This window comes from Narcine bancroftii, chromosome 12 (genome assembly GCF_036971445.1).
Source record: "Narcine bancroftii isolate sNarBan1 chromosome 12, sNarBan1.hap1, whole genome shotgun sequence".
NCBI lineage: Eukaryota > Metazoa > Chordata > Chondrichthyes > Torpediniformes > Narcinidae > Narcine > Narcine bancroftii.
Genome location: NC_091480.1, coordinates 42,146,034 through 42,169,639, shown reverse-complemented (window position 1 = coordinate 42,169,639; position 23,606 = coordinate 42,146,034).

Here is a 23,606-nt window from a genome sequence, read left to right as displayed (position 1 = left end):
GCACTTCTGGTCCAGTGATCATTGTACCATTAGTTTCAATATAATTATGGAAAGGGGTAGGTCTGGTCCAAAGATTAAGGTTTTTGAGTGGGGGGAAAGCCAGATTTGATGGATTGAGAAGGGATTTGCAAGGAGTGGTTTGGGCTGATTTGTTTCATGGGAATGAGGTAGAGGAGAATTAGAGGTAAAATTTTGAGGGTACAGAATCTTTATGTTCCTGTCAGGATAAAAGGCAGTGCCAAAGGTTTGAGAGAGTCATGAATTTCAAGGGAGATTAGAAAGTTGATTTGAATTAAAAGGGAGGCCTACATTAAATATAAGAAACAAGATGCATGGAAAATACACGGATGGTAAAAAGAAGCTTAAGAAAGTAAATCCAAAGGGTTTTTACAAATATGTCAATAGTAGAAGGAGAGTTAAGGATAAAATTGGCCCCTTAGAATCAGAGCAGACAAATGTGTGTAGAGTCATATGGGATGGGGGAGATATTGAGTGAGTTCTTTTCTTCAGTATTCACTAGGGAAAAGGATATTGAGTCATGTAGGATAAGAGAAGCTAAAAGGGTGATTATGGAAAATGTAGGGATTAGGAAAGAGTGGGTGTTTGAACTTTTGAGGCATATAACGGTGGATAAGTCTTCAGGTCCTGACGGGATTTTCCTCTAGACCTTGAGGAAGTCAGGGAGGAAATAGCGGAGGTTCTGACAGTGATATTTCAAAAGTCACGAGGGGGGCCATGGTGTCGTGGGATTGGTGTGTCGCAAACATGGTTCCTCTGTTTAAAAAGGGCTTCAGTTGTAGGCCCAGCAATTAAAGGCCAGTAAGTTTGAAATTAGTGGTTGGTAAACTAATGGAAAGTATTCTTATGTATAAGTATCGATACTATAGATACTATAGATAGAGATAAGAGCTGATCAGGGACTCCCAACATGGGTTTGTGAGGGGAAGGTCATGTTTGAAAAATCTTGTTGAATTTTTTGAGGAGGTGACTAGGAAGATTGATGAGGTTACAGCATAGATGTAGTATATATGGATTTCAGTAAGGCCTTGGATAAGGTTCCACATGGGAAGGTTCAGGCACTAGGTATAAATGATGAGATAGTCAAATTGGTTCAACGATGGCTAGAAGGTAGATTCCAGAGAATCATGGTGGATAACTGCCTGTCAGGATAGAGGCCAGTGATGAGCGGTGTGCCTCAGGGATCGATGTTGGGTCCCTTGTTGTTTGTCATTTACATTAATGATTTGGATGATTGAGTGGTAAATTGGGTTAGTAAATATGTGGATGATACAAAAATAGGGCGAGTTGTGAATAGTAAAGATGGTTTTCGGTCTGGGACTACAGAAGGATTTGGACTGCTTAGAAGAGTGGGCTGAAAGATGGCAGATGGAGTTTAATATCAGTAAGTGTGAAGTGCATCATTTTGGAAAAAATAATCAAAACAGGACATATGCGGTGAAGGGGAGGGCATTGAGGAATGCAGAGGAAGAGAAAGATCTTGGAATAATGGTTCATAGTTCTTTGAAAGTGGAATCTCATGTGGATAGAGTGGTAAAGAATGGTTTTGGTATGCTGGGCTTTATAAATCAAAGCATAGAATATAGGAGTTGGGAAGTGATGTTGAGACTATTCAAGGCATTGGTGAGGCCAAATTTGGAATACTGTGTGCAGTTCAGGTCCCCAAATTATAGGAAGAATATCAATAAGGTCAAGAGGGTGCAGAGAAGGTTTACTAAAATGTTGCCTGGATTGCAGTATCTAGAATACAAAGAAAGATTGAGTAGACTGGGTCTTTATTCATTGGAGCGGAGAAGGTTGAGGGGGGGATTTGATAGAGGTATTTAAAATTATGAGGGGGATTGATATGTGAATAGGCTCTTCCCCTTGAGGGTAGGTGAGATTAGAACAAGGGGTCATGAGTTAAGGATTAGGGGGCAAAAGTTTAGAAGTAACATGAGAGGGAGCTTCTTCACTCAGAGAGTGGTAGCTGAGTGGAATGATGGAAGAGGTGGTTGTAGCAGGGTCAATCTTGTCATTTAAGAGAAGGTTGGATAAGTGCATGGATGAGAGGGGATTTGAAGGTTATGGGCAGGGTGCATGTAAGTGGGACTAGAGATCATTTGAATCGGTAGGGACTAGAGGGGCCAAGATGGCCTGTTTCCATACTGTAATTGTTATATATGGTTATATAGTGTAGAAATTGCAGTGGCACTGGCAGAAATATTTTAAATGTCTTTAGCCACAGGTGTGGTGCCGGATGACTGGAGCTCATATTGTTCTGTTATTTTAAAAAGGCTCCATAAGTAACTCTGGAACTTATAGGTCGTTGAGCCTGACTGATGTCAGTTGTATATAAATTATTGGAAGGTGTTCCAAAAGATTGGATATACAAGTATTTAAATAGCCAGGGACTGATCTGGGATAGTCAACATGGCTTTGTGGATGGTAGGTTATGTTTAACAAATCTGATAGAGTTTTTCAACGAGATTACCAGGAAAAGGTTGATGAAGGAAAGACTGTGGATGTTGTCTACACAGACTTTAGTAAGGTCTTTGACAAGGTCCCACATGGGAGGTTAGACAGGAAGGTTCAGATGCTCAGTATTCATGGTGAGGTAGTAAACTTGATTCGACATTGGCTAGAGGGAGAAGCTAGAGAGTGGTAGTGAATGATTGTTTCTCAGATTGGAGGCTTATGACTAGTAATGTGTCTCAGGGATTGGTGCTGGGACAATTGTTGCTTATCATCTATATCAATGATCTGGATGATAATGTGGTCAATTGGACCAGGAAGTTTGCCGATGACACAAAGATTGGAGGTGTTGACAGCGAGGAAGGTTTTCTAAACTTGCAGATGGATCTGGACCAGCTGAAAAATGACAGGTGGAATTTACTGCAGACAAGGGTGGGGTGTTGCATTCTGGAAGGACAAACCAAGAAATAACATACACGGTAAATTGTAGACTGCTGTAGAATAGAGGGATCTGGGAGGAATACAGAAACATAATTCTCCGAAAGTGGATAGGGTTGTAAAGAGAGCTTTTAGCAGATTGGTCTTCATAAATCAAGGCATTGAGTACAGGAGGTGGGATGTTACGGTAAAGGTGTACAAGACAAATTTGGTGTAGTGTGTACAGTTTTGGACACCAACCTACAGGAAAGAAATCAATCAGATAGAGTGCAGAGAAGATTTATTAGGATGTTGCTCGGACTTCAGGAAATGAGTTACAGGGAAAGGTTAAACAAGTTAGGGTTTTATTCACTGCAGTGTAGAAGATTGAGGGGAAATTTGATAGAGGTATTTAAAATTATGACGGATATAGACAAGTAATGTGGTGGCCCACCACCGTGGTGATCGAGCAGCATTCTAGGCAGTGGACACAACTAAAGGCCAGCAACTAATGGGTGGATGGCAAGGGCAGTTTAAAGGCCAGCAACCCTAAAATATCACTGCCCCCTCTGTGCAGCAAACAGACAGGGACAGCGCTTGGGGAGGAAGGGATTGTTAAGCAAGACGTTACCTGTGTGCGGGAAACCTACTTTTGTTATGTGGGTCGTAACGTGAGTAAAAGGGGGAAATAGCGGGAATGTGGCGAATATAAAAGTTGGGTCTATGTGTTTGACTTCTTTCGAGTAGCGCGCAGCTACAGTCGGCTTTTTTCCACTGAGAGTAAGTGAGATACAAACCAGAGGACATGAGTTAAGGTTGAAAGGGGAGTAGTTTAGGGGGAACATGCGAGGGAACTTCACACAGAGAGTGGTGGGGGTGTGGAATGGGCTTCCAGCTGAAGAGATGAATGCGGGCTCAATTTTAACATTTAAGAAGTATTTGACTAGGTACATGAATGGGGGAGGAATGGAGGATTATTGACAGGGTGAAGGTCAGGGGGACCAGGCAGAAGAATAGATTAACACAGACTAGAAGGGCCAAAGGGCCTGTTTCAGTCCTGTAATGTTCTGTGGTTCTATGACTATTCTGGATAGATTCTTAATGGTCCGTGCAGACTTGGTTGTTGAGGGGATTAACAGTACTTTACGATTTTATATCTCTATGACTTTATAAATGTTCCAGATTTCATGGGTGTGTCTATGTGTGAAGCAGCTTCTGTAAAAGTGCTCAGATCTTGAGTATAATGTGGTTATTTAATTGTCCTTTCAAGAAAAATCGATTTCTTTGTGTTAAAAAAAAATTGACTGTGCCTGTAATTAAAGAGGAATCAATACAGGAATAAAAATGGGAGAGTATTACAGAGATAGTTATCCACCTCTCTCAGAGTCTTACACATTTCATTTACCTCCGAGGACTAAGATGCTGTTCCCTAACACTCCCCTTAAACTCCTATGCATCTGCATCTTCTGCACATTATTCCACACAGAATAGGTGCAGGAGGCCCATCAAGCCTGCTCTGCCATTTAGTAAAGGTATCTGGCATGGACTCAGCTCCACTTACCCATGTTTCCCATCACCTTTAATTCCCCTATCAAAAGGTAATCAGGGAAAGCATTCTTTCAAGTGTTCTTTTTGAAGAAACAGTTGTTCTGCATCTCCTTCACTGCCTGAATGCCCACTTTCCTCACTCTGATGGAAGAGCCCTCCAGACCCAACCTCCTACAAAGTGGGCAGTGGATCTTTGGAACCTGGAGGATTGTGGAGGCTGGTTTAATGAGGGGAGTCAATGATCAAGTAACTGAGGGCTCTGGGAAACTGGCAGAGAAGAGGAGAATAAGGCTTGGGACTGACTGAAGGGCTAAATGGCCTACTCAAGCCCTATTTTCTTCTGCTCTTCCCACAAAATGCTCAGATTGTAATTCTGTGAGTGAGCAGGAGATAGGTGGAGGGAGTGGACCATGAAAATGTCCACGTTTGGAGAAAGAGCACAGAACTAGTTTCTGGTGGTGAGACTAGATGCTGGCACCAAGAGAGCTTTTGTGTCCTTCCCATGAATCTCAGCAAGTCAATATGCAGGTGCGGTAGTTAAATGGAAGGTGAATGATACTCAGGAGGTGTGAGGAAGTCCTTCTTTTCTATTTTAGTTTCCTTATCAAATGAGGCATGCAAGAAAAGTACAATAGCTTTATTTTAATAAATGCAGTCAAAGAAGAAGAATGATCTAGGTTCCAGAAATTGAGAGATTTCTCTTGCTGATTAATTTCCAGAACTAAAGAGCATAGTTTCAGAATAAGAAAGTTCAAAGCTCAGATTTAATGTTAGAGTATGTACATGACTTCAGATACAACCCTGAGATTCTTTTTCCAAAGGGCCAGGCAGAATTTCTACTCACAAAACTGTAATCAAGAAAGTAAACGTATACAAAAGAGGGAAACAAACTGTGCAATACAGATTCAATATTAAATAATGTACAAAGTAAGCATCTTGAAATGATTGAGTTTGTCGTTGAGGAGGCTGATGGTGGAGGGGGAGCAGCTGTTCCTGAACCTGGTGGTGCGAGTCTTGTGGCACCTCTACCTCTTCCCAGATGGCAGCAGCGAGGACAGAGCATGTGCTGGGTGGTGTGGATCCTGGATAACTTCTGCTGCTCTTCGACAGCAGCGTTCCCTGTGGATGTTCTCTGTTGAGGGAAGATGTGAGTAGATGAGGGAAGTGAGAGGTTGAGGTTATTTGCACTGAGATGAGAGGAAATTTCCTCATTTGGAGGGCTTTGAATCTTTGGAATTCTTACACCAGTGCAGTGTAGATAAAAGCTCTCATACGACTGGAAGGAGAAAAAAAAAACGCTTTGATTAGCTTTCAACGATGGGTAGGGTTCACTAATAGGCTTCAGAGGGGATTTGGGTTTAGGCAGGAAACCAGGCTTATACATGGATAAATGGGGAGTCAGGAGGTGAGGAAAATCATCAATACAGCACTCTCCCAGGGAATCCCAGTTCACTGCATTCACCCCTTCCTGCAGAAGACAGAAAAAATAAGAATATACAGTACATACACTATTTACAGATTCAGATGGTCTGGGGGTCTAGAGATCCTAGTGGACCACCTTAGCACCAGAGGCCTTGGGCTCCTTAGGTCTCCTGATAGGCTGGGGCTCTGGCTCATCGATGGAGGGGGGTTCACTCTTCTCCTGAACTGGATCCCGTGAGGCCCTGAGTAGGGGTGGAGAAAAAGAGCTTGGTAACTCGTGGGGCACCTGAGGCAACAGACCCTCTGTTCCAGCGGGTGTCAGATCTCTGATGGAGATGGTATCCTCCCTGCCATCCAGGTACTCCACGTGGGCATACATGGGATTGGCATGAAGCAATTTCACCCTTTCCACCAGGGGGTCGGTCTTGCTTCTCCTCACGTGCTTCTTAAGAAGGACCAGACCAGGACTAGTGAGCCAGGCGGGGAGTGTAGTCCCTGATGCCAATGTTCTTTTGAACATGAAGTGTAGCTCATGCGGAGTAGCATTGGTTGCAGTACAGAGTAACGACCAGATGGAGTGGAACGCAATGGGGAAAACATCCTGCCACTGTGAGTCTGGAAGGCCTTTTTGCTTCAGGGCAAGTTTGACAGCCTTCCAGATCATGGCATTCTCTTTTCCAACCTGCCCATTCCACCGGGGGTTGTAGCTGGCCGTCCTCTAGGCGCGATGCCCCTCACCAGCAGGTACTGATGCAGCTCATCACTCATAAAGAATGAGCCCCGGTTTCTATGAATATAGCCGGGATACCCTGAAAGGGTGAAAATAGAGTCTAGGGCCTTCATAACGTGCCTGAGCACGGAATGGAGAAGGGGAAGTGGGAGTAGTCATTAATGACCGAGAGACAGTAAATGTTCCCGTTCGTGTAGGGGAGAGGTCCCTTAAAATTGACGCTGAACTGTTCGAAGGGCCTGGATGACTCAATCATGTGCATTTTTGTAGGGCGATAAAAGTGCGGCTTGCGCTCAGTGCAGACCTGGCATGACCTGGTCATTTCCTTGACATCTTCTACTGAGTAGGGCAAATCGTGGAACTTGACAAAATGATCCATGTGGGTGACTCCTGGATGGCAGAGCTCATTATGCAGAGACTGCAGTTGGCCGGTGTGTACAGAGGCACAGCTTCCTCTGGAAAAGGTAGATACCTTTGAGAGTCATTAAGAGCTCCTGGCCAATAGGCGATGTCATAATTGTAGGTCGAGAGCTCAATCCTCCACCTAGCAATCTTGTCATTCTTGATTTTTCCCCTCTTGATGTTGCTGAACATGAATATAACCGAGCGCTGGTCAGTTAGGAGCATAAATCTTCTATCAGCCAGGTAGTGTCTCCAGTGCCTCATGGCCTCTACAATGGCCTGAGCCATCTTTTCCACAGAGTGGTTCTGGAGCTCATGGCCTTGAAGATTCTGTGAGAAAAAGGCAACCAGCCTGCCTGCCTGATTGAGAGTATTGGCCAAAGCTATGTCCGAAGCGTCATTTTCCACTTGGAAAGGTACGTTCTCGTCCACCATGTGCATGGCAACTTTCGCAATGGGGCTTCGGAGGTAATTGAAAGCCGTCTGGGCTTCAACCGAGAGGGGGAAAGTAGTGGCCTTTAAGAGTGGGTGAATCTTGTCGGCCCACTGTGCGTAACGTGAGAAAAATCCCTGGCATCTCCTCAAAGCCTTTGTGGTCCCAGGGATGGGGAGATTTAACAGGGGACGCATGCTATCGGAATTAGGACCAATGATGCCATTCTCAACCACGTAGCCAAGGATAGACAGTCATGTAGTCCTGAATACAACGTCGAAATTACGTGAGGTTCAGGGCTCTCGCCACATGGAGAAAGCTCTGGAGAAAGGAATCATTGTCTTCCACGATGTGGCCACATAAGGTGACATTATTGAGGTAGGGGAAGGTAGCTTTCAACCCATACTCATCCACCATTCTGTCCATCTGCTTCTGGAAGATAGACGTCTCGTTGGTAATGCCGAAAGGGACCCTCTGGAACTGAAAGAGACAACTGTTGGCCTCAAATGTCATTTACAGGCAATCCTCAGAATGAATTGGCAGCTGGTGATAGGCAGCTTTCAGGTCGATGGTCAAATTGACCTTGGGTCTCCATCTTTATGAACTCCCTATCTGCCGCCCTGTACCTCCTGCTCTTGGTGGCAATGGACTTACAGGTTTGGGAATAGAGGGGGAGTTTCCAAACCGTTATCAGGGGGAGGGGAAGCAGAAAACAAAATTTCCCCCCTTTGAACGATAAATGAACTATACAATGTTTCTGAACATGCACCGAATTGGACTGAGACATGAGGAAGATTCAATAATTAGAAGGATACATTTTTAAGTTATACTTTCATACAGTTTGTGAGTCTATAAAAGTTTCTGTGGAGCTGGTGTTGATTAGGCACTTGGTAGAATGTCCTTTGCCTTCACCATTGCCATAGAGTTACTGAGCTGGTCGAGGACCAGCGATGTCAGTTTGCCGGAGATGCCTTGTTACTCACTCGAGTGGCCCCCTCCATCCTGAGTCGACGTGTGCAGGTAAGATGGTGCCAACTTTGTGGCACAATGACTGCCGAGTCTTTTCGCACCATTTCTGAAGGCGGCGGGTTGCACAGCAGGTGATCTCAGATGGGTCCAGGGCAGACAGCTTGTGGCTGGATTCATATCCAGGAGCAGAGCAGGCCATGGACTTCCCTGGACCTCCCTTCATGCAGCAGACCCTCACCCATTGTCCCTTCTTCCCACAGATGGAGCACGCTGAGTGTTTAGCGGGGGAATGGGCTCAGGAGTACTGACATTTTCTATAGAAGCAGCACTCTATGGTATGGGAATTGGTAGCCGTTAGAGCTGGGGCAGCCGTAGTGGAAGCAGCTGATCATTGGAGGTGCTCATCCGAGAGCGCGAGTTCGCTAGCTTCAAGATCGTCATTTTCAAGCCTGGCCTATTCCAGTGATTTGGCCAGCTTGACATGACTAGCAAGGTCCTTCTTTCCTGACTCGAGTAGTCACTGCCTCAAGTACCTCGAGCGGACTCCTGCAACCAGCGTGTCCCAGATCTGCTCATCTTCTCGGACACGGCCCGAAGCCACTTCAAACCTGCACTTCTTAGCAAGCATCCGCAGATCCAGCAGGTAGTTGTTGATCGACTCTCTGAGCCGTTGGCGACATAGAGCAAGCCGTACCTCACTGGGACCTCATTCAGGGCCTTCATGTAGCGTGTCTTCAGTGCCTCGATGGCGGCTTTGTACGTCTGGTAGTCTCTGAAGACTGCATATTCCTTCGTTCCTACCCTGGAGATGAGCGCCGACCTCCAGAGTTCGTCTGTTTGGAAGACGTCCCTGGTCGTGTTCAGGTAGATCTGGAAGCAGTCTAGTGAACTCCTCATCTGCATCGGGGGACAAAGGGTCTATTAGCAGCATACATGGTAATGCCTCCATCCTTTTTTTAAAAGCTAATAAAATTGTTGCGTAGATAAAACCTCACACTCGACTGGAGGGAGAATTAATGCTTTTATTAGCTCACAACAATGGGTAGGGTTCACTAGTAGGCTTCAGAGGGGTTCTGGATTTAGGTGGGAACCAGGGTTATATATGGGTAACCAGGGATGGAACCAGGAGGCAGGGCCGGACATCAATACAGCACTCACCCAGTGAATCCCAATTCACTGCAACAAGCTCCAGGCAGAGGTATCATTCTGGGTTAGGTATTGGATGGGATAAATAAAGGGCATGACACAAACTGAGATGAGAGGAAGAAGAAATTGAATGGTGGAAATCTGGAAGAGACGATTCATGCAGATTTACTGATCTTTTTGCTGATTTCAGTTGTTTTCTGCTGGAGAGTGTTTTTCCCAGTGGATTGTTTTCTTCAGTAATGAGCTGCTCCTGGTTTCAGAAAAGAATGCCCAACTGCAATAAAAAGCACAGGGTGGTGAAGGAGATGTTTGATCTGCTTGCCTTTATCGGTCAGGGCATTGAGTACCGAGCAGGGACCTCATTTACAACTGTCCACAACATTGGGGAGACCACACACGGAGTATTGTGTACTGTTCTGCACCCCCCTCCTCCCCAGCCACAGGAAATAGGTCATTAATGTGGAAAGGGTGCAGGAAATATTCATGAGAATGTTACTGAGTCTAGAAGTAGGGAGTAGGAGAGGAGAGGAGAGAAAAGGAGAGAGGAGAAGGACAGAAAAGAAAAGAGACCGGGGCAGGTAAGAAAACTTTTTTAAAGTCTCTTACCAGGGTCTGCGGGGAGGAGTCGGCGTCGGAGGCGGCCATTGGTCGAGCGAGCGTACAGGAGAGTGTGTAGGGGTTAATTGGTAAAAGGCCAATAAATAAGAGGGACAGCGAGCGGCCTAGTGAGTGAGTGGCCCAGTGAAGGAGTGGGACTTCCAGGCTTTGGCTCATCAGGCTTCGGCGAAAGCAGGCGGAGAGAAAGCTAAGATAGTCTTTATTACTACTTCATTGGGGTAAGGGATGAGTGTTAAGGCTGTGTGTTGTCGGGAGTGCCGGATGTGGGAGGTCCTGGAGTCTTCCAGACTCCCGGATGTCCATATCTGCACTAGGTGTGTCGAGCTGCAGATTGTCAGGGACCGTGTTAGGGAACTAGAGCTGCAGCTCGATGACCTCAGACTGGTTAGGGAAACAGAGGTAGTCATAGACAGGAGTTACAGCCAGGTGGTCACGCCAGGGCCACGGGAGGATGAAAGGTGGGTAACTGTTAGGAGAGGGACAAAAGAACGTAAGGTGCCAGAGACGAGCCCTGTGAATGTAACCCTCAGCAATAAGGGTTGTTATTCTCTCTTTGAGCACTGTTGAGGGGGACATCAAGGTTGGGGGGAGTGACAGTGGCTGTGCCTCCGGCACGAGATCAGCCCCTATAGCTCAGAAAGGGAGGGAAAGGAAGAGGAGGGCAATTGTGGTAGGAGACTCCATAGTTAAGAGGACGGATAGGGGATTCTGCGGACGCAGCAAGGAGAACCGGATGGTGGTTTGCCTCCCTGGTGCCAGGGTCCGGGATGTTGCTGCTCGTGTCCCAGATATCCTAAAGTGGGAGGGACAGGAGCCAGAGGTCGTGGTACATGTAGGTACCATGTTAGGTAGGGAGTTAAAAAGAAGGACCGCAAAGGGGGTAATCTCTGGATTACTCCCTGTGCCACATGACAGTGTGAATAGAAATAGAATGAGGTGGAGGATTAACACGTGGCTGAAGGGGTGGAGTAAGGGGCAGGGTTTTAAGTTTCTGGATAACTGGGACCTTTTTTGGGGGAGATGTGACCTGTACAGTAAGGATGGGTTACACTTAAATCCCAGGGGGACCAGAATCCTGGCAGAGGTATTTGCTAGGGCTACTCAGGATCCTTTAAACTAGAATGATTGGGGGGAGAGAACAAAATAGTACAGAGCAGTAAGGAGAAGGTTAGAATGCAAACAAAGAAAGTTTGTAGTAAGTATTTGAATATGGATGGGCAGGTGATAGAGAAGGGAAATGCTCTGGAAGAAGATGAAGGGCAATTGGCAGGAAAAGTAAATAATGTTGTTATTAAAGATGAGGGAAAACAGGGATTAAAAATTGGGAAATCTCTGAAATTCATATATTTTAATGCCAGGAGTATTGTAAAAAAGGTGGATGAGCTGAAGGTGTGGATTGATACTTGGAAGTATGATGTGGTAGCGATTAGTGAGACATGGTTGCAGGAGGGATGTGATTGGCAACTGAATATCCCTGGGTTTCGTTGTTTTAGGTGTGATAGAGTCGGAGGGGCAAGAGGAGGTGGGGTTGCATTGCTTGTCAGGGAAAATATTACAGCGGTGCCTAGGAAGGATAGATTAGAGGGCACATCCACAGAGGCTATTTGGGTGGAACTGAGGAGTAGGAAAGGAGAGGTTACACTTGTAGGGGTGTATTATAGACCACCCGGAGGGGACCGAGACCTAGAGGAGCAAATCTGTAGGGAGATAGTAGATATTTGTGATAAGCACAGGGTTGTAATTATGGGAGATTTTAATTTTCCACATATAGATTGAGAAACACATTCTGTGAAAGGACTGGATGGGTTAGAGTTTGTGAAATGTGTGCAAGATAGTTTTTTACAACAATATGTAGAGGTGCCAACCAGAGAAGGAGCAGTGTTAGATCTACTGTTGGCAAATGGGATGGGTCAAGTGACGGAGGTTAGTGTTGGCGAGCACTTCGGGTCCAGTGATCATAATGCCATCAGCTTCAATGTCATTATGGAAAGAGAGAAATCAGGGCCAAGGATTGAGGTTTTTGATTGGGGAAAAGCTAGATTTGAGGAGATGCGAAAGGACTTGCAGGGTGTGCATTGGGACAATTTGTTTTATGGGCAGGATGTAGTAGAGAGATGGAAGTTTTTTAAAGATCAGATTTTGAGAGTGCAAAAGCTTTATGTTCCTGTTAGGTTAAAAGGAGGGGCAAAAGGTTTGAGAGAGCCGTGGTTTTCAAGGAATATTGGAAACTTGGTTCGAAGAAAAAGGGAGGCGTACATTAGATATAAGAAGCATGGAGTTAAGGAGATGTTTGAAAGATACATTGAATGTAAGAGGAATCTTAAGAGAGGAATTAGGAAAGCTAAAAGAAGATACGAGAAAACTATGGCAAACAGGGTGAAAACTAATCCAAAGGTGTTCTACAAATATGTTAATGGTAAGAGGAAAGCTAGAGACAAAATTGGTCCCTTAGAAAATCAGAGCGGAAAACTGTGTGTGGAGCCTAGAGAAATGGGGGAGATATTTGAACAGTTTCTTTTCTTCGGTATTCACTAAGGAGAAGGATATTGGGAGATGTGAGATAAAAAAAGCAAATTGGGTAAATATGGGGAATATAGAGATATAGAGAAACTTGTCCGTGAACTACTCTTTGCAGACGATGCCGCTTTAGTTGCCCATTCAGAGCCAGCTCTTCAGCGCTTGACGTCCTGCTTTGCGGAAACTGCCAAAATGTTTGGCCTGGAAGTCAGCCTGAAGAAAACTGAGGTCCTCCATCAGCCAGCTCCCCACCATGACTACCAGCCCCCCCACATCTCCATCGGGCACACAAAACTCAAAACGGTCAACCAGTTTACCTATCTCGGCTGCACCATTTCATCAGATGCAAGGATCGACAATGAGATAGACAACAGACTCGCCAAGGCAAATAGCGCCTTTGGAAGACTACACAAAAGAGTCTGGAAAAACAACCAACTGAAAAACCTCACAAAGATAAGCGTATACAGAGCCGTTGTCATACCCACACTCCTGTTCGGCTCCGAATCATGGGTCCTCTACCGGCATCACCTACGGCTCCTAGAACGCTTCCACCAGCGTTGTCTCCGCTCCATCCTCAACATCCATTGGAGCGCTTTCATCCCTAACGTCGAAGTACTCGAGATGGCAGAGGTCGACAGCATCGAGTCCACGCTGCTGAAGATCCAGCTGCGCTGGATGGGTCACGTCTCCAGAATGGAGGACCATCGCCTTCCCAAGATCGTGTTATATGGCAAGCTCTCCACTGGCCACCGTGACACAGGTGCACCAAAGAAAAGGTACAAGGACTGCCTAAAGAAATCTCTTGGTGCCTGCCACATTGACCATCGCCAGTGGGCTGATAACGCCTCAAACCGTGCATCTTGGCGCCTCACAGTTTGGCGGGCAGCAACCTCCTTTGAAGAAGACCGCAGAGCCCACCTCACTGACAAAAGGCAAAGGAGGAAAAACCCAACACCCAACCCCAACCAACCAATTTTCCCCTGCAGCCGCTGCAACCGTGTCTACCTGTCCCGCATCGGACTTGTCAGCCACAAACGAGCCTGCAGCTGACGTGGACTTTTACCCCCTCCATAAATCTTCTTCCGCGAAGCCAAGCCAAAGAGAGATTACAAAAGGTGTAGTTTTAAGGCTTTTGAATAATATAAAGGTGGATAAGTCTCCGGGACCAGACGGGATCTTCCCCAGGACATTGAGAGAAGTGAAGGAGGAAATAGCAGAGGCTCTGGCGGTAATTTTCCAAATGTCATTAGATATGGGGATAGTGCCGGAGGATTGGCGCATTGCGCATGTGGTTCCGTTATTTAAAAAGGGTTCAAGGAGGAAGCCTGGCAACTATCGGCCTGTAAGTTTGACGTCTGTGGTAGGTAAATTAATGGAGAAAATTCTTAGAGATAGTACTTATAAACATCTGGATAGACAGGGTCTGATCAGGAGCACTCAACATGGATTTGTGGGAGGAAGGTCATGTTTGACCAATCTGATTGAATTTTTTGAAGTGGTGACTAGGAATGTGGATGAGGGTAGCGCAGTGGATGTTGTCTATATGGATTTCAGTAAGGCCTTCGATAAGGTACCACATGGAAGGTTAGTTAGGAAGGTGCAGTCTTTAGGTATAAATTTTAAGATAGTCAAATGGATTGAACATTGGCTGAAAGGGAGAGGCCAGAGAGTGGTAGTGGATAATTGTCTGTCAGGTTGGAGGCCGGTAACCAGTGATGTGCCTCAAGGATCTGTATTGGGCCCATTGTTGTTTGTTATATACATTAATGATCTAGATGATGGGGTGGTGAATTGGATTAGTAAATATGCAGACGATACTAAGATAGGTGGAATAGTGGATAATGAAGAAGGTTTTCAAGGATTGCAGAGGGATTTGGGCTGCTTAGAAAAGTGGGCTGAAAAATGGAAGATGGAATTTAATGCTGATAAGTGTGAGGTGCTTCATTTTGGTAAGAAGAATCAGAATAGGAGATACGTGGTAAATGGGAGAGCATTGATGAATACAGAAGAGCAGAAAGATTTAGGAGTAACGGTACATCGTTCCCTGAAGGTAGAAACTCACGTGAATAGTGTGGTGAAGAAGGCTTTTAGTATGCTGGCCTTTATCAATCATTGCATGGAATTTTGGAGTTGGGAGGTGATGTTGAGATTGTATAAGACGTTGGTGCGGCCTAATTTGGAGTTCTGTGTGCAGTTCTGGTCGCCTAATTATAGGAAGGATATAAACAGAGTGGAGAGAGTGCAGAGAAGGTTTACCAGAATGTTACCTGGGTTTAAGCATCTGGAGTATAGGGAGAGATTGGACAGATTAGGTCTTTATTCTTTGGAGCGTAGAAGGTTGAGAGGGGATTTGATAGAAGTATTTAAGATTATGAAAGGGATAGACAGAGTGGATGTGGATAGACTATTTCCGTTAAGAGGAGGAAAGATTAAAACAAGAGGACGAGTTAAGAATTAAGGGGCAGAGGTTTAGAGGTAACATGAGGGGGAACTTCTTTACTCAGAGAGTGGTAGCCGTGTGGAATGATCTTCCGGGAGAAATAGTGGCGGCGGAGTCAATTGTATTATTTAAGAAAAGGTTGGACAGGTATATGGATGAGAAGAAGATGGAGGGTTATGGGCATTGTGCAGGGAGGTGGGACTAGAAAGGGATGTTTGGTTCGGTGCGGACTAGAAGGGCCTAATGGCCTGTTTCCGTGCTGTAATTGTTATGTTATGTTTTATGTTATGTTAAGTTGGGACTGTACAAGGTGTTGGTGAGATTGTACTGAGTGCTGTGTACAGTCTAGTTCTCCAGCTATAAGGGGGATATAATCAAGCTGGAAAGAGTGGAGAAAAGTTTTATGAGAATGTTACCACGATAAGTGGACTTGATTTATAAAGAGAAGTTGGATAGGTTGGGACTTTTTTCGCTGGAGTAGAAGAGGCGAAGGTGTTCATAAAATCATGAGGAACGTTGAAATAGTAAATAACTGTAGCCTTTTCACATAGGAGGTGATCAGAAACTAGAGGGCAGAGATTTAAGGTGAGAGAGGAATGGTTTAGAAGACATCTGAGGGGCATATTTTTCACTCAGAGGTGGTGCAAGATGAAGTGGTGCAAGTCAATAAAACTGTGCCATTTAAAAGACATTTGGATGGGTACAATATGCCAATATGCAAACTCCTCAGCTGCATCGGGGTCTGGGGGTCTATCAGCAGCAAACTGGGCTTGAGCAATGCCTCCATCCTGGGGAAGGCATGGAGAGAAGCGGACTGAACGCAAACAGATCGAACCACTGTAGTGCGATCAATAACTTCTCACAGACACAAAGTAAGGGCCAAAGGCTTTATCATCTAAAGATCCAAGCATCCCTCTGCCCACTGCTGGCTCAAGTCCAGAGGGAGGAGATGAGGGCTCTTGGTCTTTATTAGGGGTCTTAGGGGGAGGAGCTACCGGTTCAGCAGGTGACCCAGCCTGCCCAGCTCAGTGGGGAACGTGCCCACAATACCATATTCCACCACATTCACCCCTCCTTTTAAGATAGAGTCCAGTGGGGTAATGTTGGGCACTGTCTTTATAGTCCATGAGTGGCATGGTAACGTTCACAGGTTTAGTCTCTCGGGTGGTTTTACCCATCGTAGGGACCTCCGCAATCCCGCTGGCTGTGCTTCTTGCTCCAGCAGCCCAATGGCTTGGTCACCGGGCTGGCTGTTGGGGGCTGAACCATGTCCATGTTTCCCACGTCCTTGAGAGTGGAGGGGGGGTTTGTCAATAACCGAGGAGGGGAACCCTCCAGTGGGGGTAAACATACGGTGGAATTTGCTGGGTGTGGGATCTCTCAGTCCTCAACCCGGGTGGTCCCCGGGGCTGGCTGGTTGTTGCCCAAGGGTATTGGATGCACCTCCCACACTGGGATTCCCGCTTGCGCCAGGTCCCAGATGGACAATGTGTCATCCCGTCCATCTGGGTACCTTACCAGCACATACTGGGGGTTGTAGCTGGTGGTACTACTTGTCGCTGTGGCCCTGGAGAGGAAGTAATGTTGCAGCTCCTCACTCATGAGCGCTGAAACCCGGTCGCTAAGCATGTAAGTAGGGTACCCGAACAGAGTGAATATGGTGCGGAGTGCTTTAATGGCAATGACTGTGGTCATGTCTGGACAGGGAATGGTGAATAGAAAGCATAGGTATCATTCACAATGTTCAGGAAATAGCTGTTCTGATTCGTGGACGGGAGGGGCCCCTTGAAGTCTATGCTGAGACGTTCAAAGGGGTGAGTTCGAGCAGGCCATGCTACGTGCAGGAGAGTAATTTCACGGAAGTTTGCTCTGCCCATAGTAGTTGCACCTCGTGTGCTCAGCAATTGTGGCAGCCGTCAGGGGCAGGGGCCACGAATCGCAAGATGGCACTGCCCGTTCTGCGTATCTGGGGGCCTTGTGCCCCAAGGCATAGGCCTCTGCATTCTTTTGGGCCATCTCCATGGCCTAGGCCATCTGCAAGACCTCCTGTAGGGATCAATCGTTCTTCTTCAGGAGTTGGGAGTGGAACCCAGCGACCAGCCCGTTCACAGATGAGCTCCTTCTGGTACTTTGCTGCCATCATGTCCCAGCACCCGCAGCCTCATCCTAGCACCTGCATGGCCCACACAAACTCGAAATGTTCCACCACAACCAGCTTAGAAAGAGAGCAATGTTAGCTCAGACATATAGGGCAGAAAGGCCTCTTCCTATCCTGTGAAACTCCAGGATTCTACATATTCTCATTGATCTCAGGATGTGCCTCAACCCAAAAACATCCACATTACATCTATGATTCTAATTCCTCAAATTTCTTCTTGAAAATTTCATTTATACTTGTATCAATGACAAAAAATTATTCAATTATATATAAATAGTACATTGCAAAACTATTCAATACAAGATAATGCAAATATTTTTAAAATATTTCTCCCCCACCCCCTCCCCCCATAAAAAGGAAATAAAAAGAAAGAAACTACCTAAACTATTCATATTTTCCTAACATAATTTTGTATCTTCTAATTATTAATTGAGATGAGTGAGTGATGTGGATGGACATTTCCATTTCTGGTTCCCAAATCTTATAAAAGTTCCCAATCTCATTCCTTAAACTATAAGTAATTTTTTTTTCTAATAGTATACAGTTTTGTATTTCAGTGTTCCATCTATCCATCATTATAAAATTTCTGTTTTCCACATTACTGACACACATTTTTTTACTACAGCTATTGCTATAATCAAAAATTATACTTGATAATTATCTAACTTCAATTTTATATCAGCTTCATATATATCACCAAGTAAAAATATTCTTGGCTCCTTTTGTATTTTAATCTTCAAAATATGCTCAAATCTTTCCAAATTTTTTCAATTTTAACACAGGACCAAACTGAATGTAAAAAAGTCTCTACTTCCTTGTTACATCTAAAACATTTATCGGAATAATTTGAGTTAAGTCCATTTAATTTATATGGTGTATAGTACAACTGATGTAAAAAATTATACTGTACCATTTGATATCGAACATTAATTGTATTGGTTACAGTCTCTTGGCACAACCTTGACCAAAGTTCTTGAATTTGCATATTTAAATCTTTTTGATTTATATACATCTTTTTTCCCATAGTATCGTAATTTTACATACATATTAATAATAAATTTCTCAATAAATGTATCTGTAATTAAATATTTGAATTGACTTTGTTCCAGGAATCTTAAACTCCCACCTAATTTTCCTTTTAAATATGATTTAAGTTTGTGATATGAAAAAATTGTGTTATTTTGTATTTAATATTTTTCTTTCATTTGTTCAAAAGTCATAAAAAAGAAACCTAAAAAACAACCTTTTACCTTCTATAACCTTTACTGTTACCAAGTAGCAAATAAAGAATTATTCAAAGTTAAAGGAACAAGTTGACTTTGTTTTAACATCATCTTAGGTATTTGATCATTTTTAATTCCCCTTTCAACAGGGATGCTTTTAAAGCAAATGCTTTAAAATCGGTACTATCTTATTCTTCAATAACTCATTATTCTATTTATACAAAAAATGCTCTGAATTATTTCTCCTATTTTATTCGTTTATTTATTCAATCTGGGCCCTCGCTGTTGTCTCACCAATTTGATAAAAAGGAGGACAAGAATCTTAATTGAGCTGCTTCATAATAATTTTTAAAATTTGGTTTATCTTAATCCTCCTTGTTCAATTTTCCAAGTCAGTTTTTCCAAGGTTACTCTTGGCTTTTTATCTCTCCAAATAAATGTCCTTATATTTTTACTTAGTTCCTGGAAAAAAACTTCTCTGGTATAGGAATGGGTAATGATTGAAACAAATACTGTATTCTTGGAAAAATATTCATCTAAATACAATTTACTCATCCTATTAAATTTATTGGCAGATTTTTCCTTTTTAAATCATCCTCAATTTTTTAAATAGTGGTAAATAATTCAATGTAAATAAATTATTTAAATTTCTGTCTATTTTTATTCCTAAGTATTTAATTGCTTCTTTTTGCCACTTAAGTTTTGTCTTTTTTGACTTTGTGTATAATTCATCACTTCACTCTTATCAACATTTACTTTATAGTCTGACACTAAACCATATTCTGCTAATCTTACATTTAGTTTACACAATAATATTTCTGGTTTTGTTAAATAAACTTTAGCATCATCTGCGAATAAACTAATTTTACATTCTTTATTATCTATCTCAAAACCTTTAATTCATTGTCTCTTCTAATTATTTCTGCCAAAGGTTCTATAGCTAAAGCAAATAAAAATGGTGATATCCAATACCCTTGCCAAAAAGATCTTTCTAAAAGAAAGGCTTTGATATTTGGCTATTTGTGACCATTTTAGCTTTGGGTTGATTATATAATGCTCTTATTCAGTTTATACAAACATTTGGAATTCCAAATGTACTTAATGCTTTAAATAAAAAGTCTCATTCTAACCTATCAAATGCTTTTTCTGTGTCTAATGCAACCACTACTGCTGGTTTGTTTTCTATTTGTGCTACACTGAATAAACTCATAAATTTAACTACATTATCTACAGATCTATTTTTAATAAAACAGGTTTGATCCATATTTATTAATTTTGGTAAATATTTAGTTAATCTATTCAATAACAGTTTAGATACAATTTTATAATCTGTACTTAATAATAATATGGGTCTATAAGAAGATTGTTGTAAAGGATCTTTTCCTTTTTTGGAATAACTGTTATTAATGCTGCTTTAAAAGATTCTGGCAAATCATGTAACTCTCTCATTTGATCTAATACTCACATTAAAATATGAACTAACAATTCCTTAAATTTTTTATAAAACTCCAGGAGGGAGGGGAAACCATCTTCTCCCAGGGCTTTATTGTTTTGTAACAACATCAGAATCTCATACACTTCTATCTAAGAAAATAGATTAGATAACTTTAATGTTTTGTCCATATTTAACGTAGTTTAATTTAACTTGTAATAAATATTTCTTTTTTTTCCTGCTTCAGAGATTCTGATTGATCTAATTATTTTATTAAAAAATCCTAAAATTATAGTTTATTTTCTTGCATTTTATAGGTGATTTGACCAGTTTCCTTCTTTGTTGCAATTATTGTTCTTGATACTTGTTCAGCTTTTAATTGCCATGCTAATATTTTTTAAGCTCTTTCACCTAGTTCGTAAAACTTCTGTTATGTTCTCATTATATCTCTTTCTACTATACAAGTTTGCATTGTGTTAAATCTTTTTTTGATTGCAATAATCTTTTTTTCTCAATTTTTTGATATGTAATTCCTTCTCTAAATTTAGTATCACCTTTTCAAATTGGTCTACCTCTTTCATGTGTTCTTTCTTTATCTTAGAAGTATAGCTTATTTGACCTCTTAAATATGTCTTCATAGAATCCCATATAATAAATTTGTTCATTACTGAATTTTCATTAGTTTCCAGAAAAAGTTTTATCTGTTGTCTCGTAAAATCACAAAAATATTCTTTAATAATGTATTTAATCTCCACCTATAACCTATATTTTGTTCTGGCCAATGTAATTTACAAAATTAAAGGTGAATTATCTGATAAAACACTTGATTAATATTCAACTTTTCAAACTCTAGCTTGTAGCTGTCCAGAGACTGTAAACATATGAATATGTTTTGTGTCTAAAAGAATAGTCTCTATCACTTGGATAAGTTCCCTATCTTTCAATAAACCTGTTGCAATCTTTGCTACTTTACTTTTACCAACTGGTCTATCTAATTTTGGATCAAAGGTAAAATTAAAATCTACTCCTACTAATATTTTTCCTTTTGCACTTGCTATAAATTTTCCATCATCTATATTTGGTGGATACACATTCAATAAAGTCCAATATTCTGAATAAATTTGACAATTAACCATTACATACCTTCCCGTTGTATCTATTGTTGTATCTAATATTTTAACTGGTAAATATTTATGTATTAATATTGCCACACCTTGAGCTTTTGAATTAAATGAAGATATCAATACCAATCCAACCCAATCTCTTTTCAAATTTTTATACTCTTTTTCCATCAAATGGGTTTCTGTAAAAAAACTATATCTACTTGTTTTTTTTTCTCATACATTAATCTTTTTTCTGTTTTATTTAATTCTGTATTCCGTTTATATTGATACTATTACAATTCAATTTTTCTGCCACCATGTACTACCTTCATAAAATCCTTTGTCTATCCACCCCTCCTCTCCCAGTCCTCCCACTCTCATAGTATTAACAACATATTTCATAATATTCTAGATTAATCTCAATGTATAATAGAACCTAACCTTAACCCCCACCCCCCCCAAAGGTGCATGATGCTTTTATGTCTTTAAAACCCTGATCTATATGGGATGTGGTTGAAACCACACTTGTTTGCATGATTCCATAGTAGTCAGCTCCATTATCCCAACTCACTCACTCAAAATGCCCCTGTTGCATTATGACTATACATTCTTATTAATTCATAACTCTTTTGAACATATATAGATCACTTATAGGTTTGTTATGTAGATATATATTGGGATAATTTGGTAAAATTAGAGTAGGTTACATACATGCACACATTTTTAAACAGATCTTATTTGAAATACTGAAGAATTCATATTCAGTAATATTACAGAATCTATGGAGAATGCTATGCACATTTCACAAGTAGGTGCTACTTGAAATGATGTCATCAAATGAATTGACTGGAGACAGGTCATCTCTTTTTAACATTTTTACAAGGCTTCTGGCCTATCTGCAAAGTGCACAGAAAGGTCACTCCTGAGAAATTTGTTTACCTAAAGCAACAGATGGGAGAGAAGGATAACCCCTGTTGTTTGCTGAAGAAGGTGGAAGGTTTTATGGCAAGTGAGAGAGTCACATGGGCTTTCTAGCAGTTGGAGAGGGAGAAAGAGAGAAAAAGAGAGAGAAGGGTGAAACAAGTTCTCTCAGCCAGTGTGTGAGTGACACTGAAAGACAGCTGAACAGTCACAGCTGAAGCAAGCAGGAAGCTTGTTGGAATTGAAGCAGAAAGCTCCAGAGTGGCGGATGGCTGGAAGTGCTATTTGTCTGATGTTTCTCTTGGAATAAATGGAACAGAAAGGAACTCTGTAGTAGCCTGAAAGAAAGAGATTATCATCTGAAGAACCTTGATGGGGCACGTTTCATCAGCAAGACATTGAGGTGACTAATGGTGGTACCACAGTTGTGGAAATCCTGGAACAACAAATCTCTCTCTGCAAACCCTACAAGAACCTTCCTAAGGTTTACCTTTTGAGTACCAAAGCCTGGTGAACTTTATACGTGTTAAATTCTGTGCACAGTATAATAATTGCCTGCAACTAGTGAACTTGGAAGAATGAGACGTGAGATTGAACTGTGAACCAAAGAACTTTTCTTAAATTTACACACACATCATACACGTGCGCTTAGAATTAGAAGGGGGTTAATTTGAGATGGTTAAGTTAATAGAGATAAGTTAAAGTTTGATTCTGTTTTCATGTTTAAAGATAATTAAAAACAACATTTGTTTAAGTAACTATTTGTTGTGGTGAATATCTGTTGCTGCTGGGTTTTGAGGTGCTCTGGGCTCGTAACATTTTAAAGGTTAAAACCCTCCTCCCAATTAAACTCTGTTGATAACTCATTCAGTTGTAGATTCCTTTCAAGTGTCAACAACCACCTGTCTCTCTTTCAGGCAATGAATCAGCGTATACCTTTGCCTCATTACGTTCCATAAAAAACCTGTTTTTCCCATCTGGAACAAAAACTCAAAATGGCCGGATACCTCAAGACAAAGGCACAACATTTTTTCCATAATGCATTTTAACTCCGTTAAATTATTTTCTCTTTTTTTAACAAATCAAAACTTATATCAGGGTAAAAGAAAATCTTATTCCCATTATAAATCAAAGGTGACTGTCTTTCTTTTGCTTGTTTTTCTGCCAGTTCCAAGATCTTCTCTCTTACTTCATAATGAAGAAACTTAACCAGGATTGGGCAAGTTCCCTGACCTGGATGTGGCTTTCGTCTCAGCGCCCCATGTGCTCAATCTCAATGTCTCCTTGAAATTCAGTTACATCCAAAGATTCCAATGCTGCAAAAACTTCTTAATTTCCTGTCCTACATCACCTTCAACAATCTTTATGTTATTCCTTCCGCTAAATTTTTCTAAAATGTCGATTTTTTTTTGGCATTAATTGATCTTGCATTGCAGCTGCTTCGACTTGTACCTTCTTCACTTGTTGCTTTAATGCCTTGCATTTCAAATTTGTTTCCTTTAATTTTTTCATCCAGAACTTATAATCTTTTGTCCACCTACTGCTTTTTTCCCACTTTCCTTGTAAATTTCAACTATACTCTCTCCATATTTTTTAACTTCTTCCATTAATAACATCATAGATTGCTGGAAATTATCCATGTAATTTTTCATATC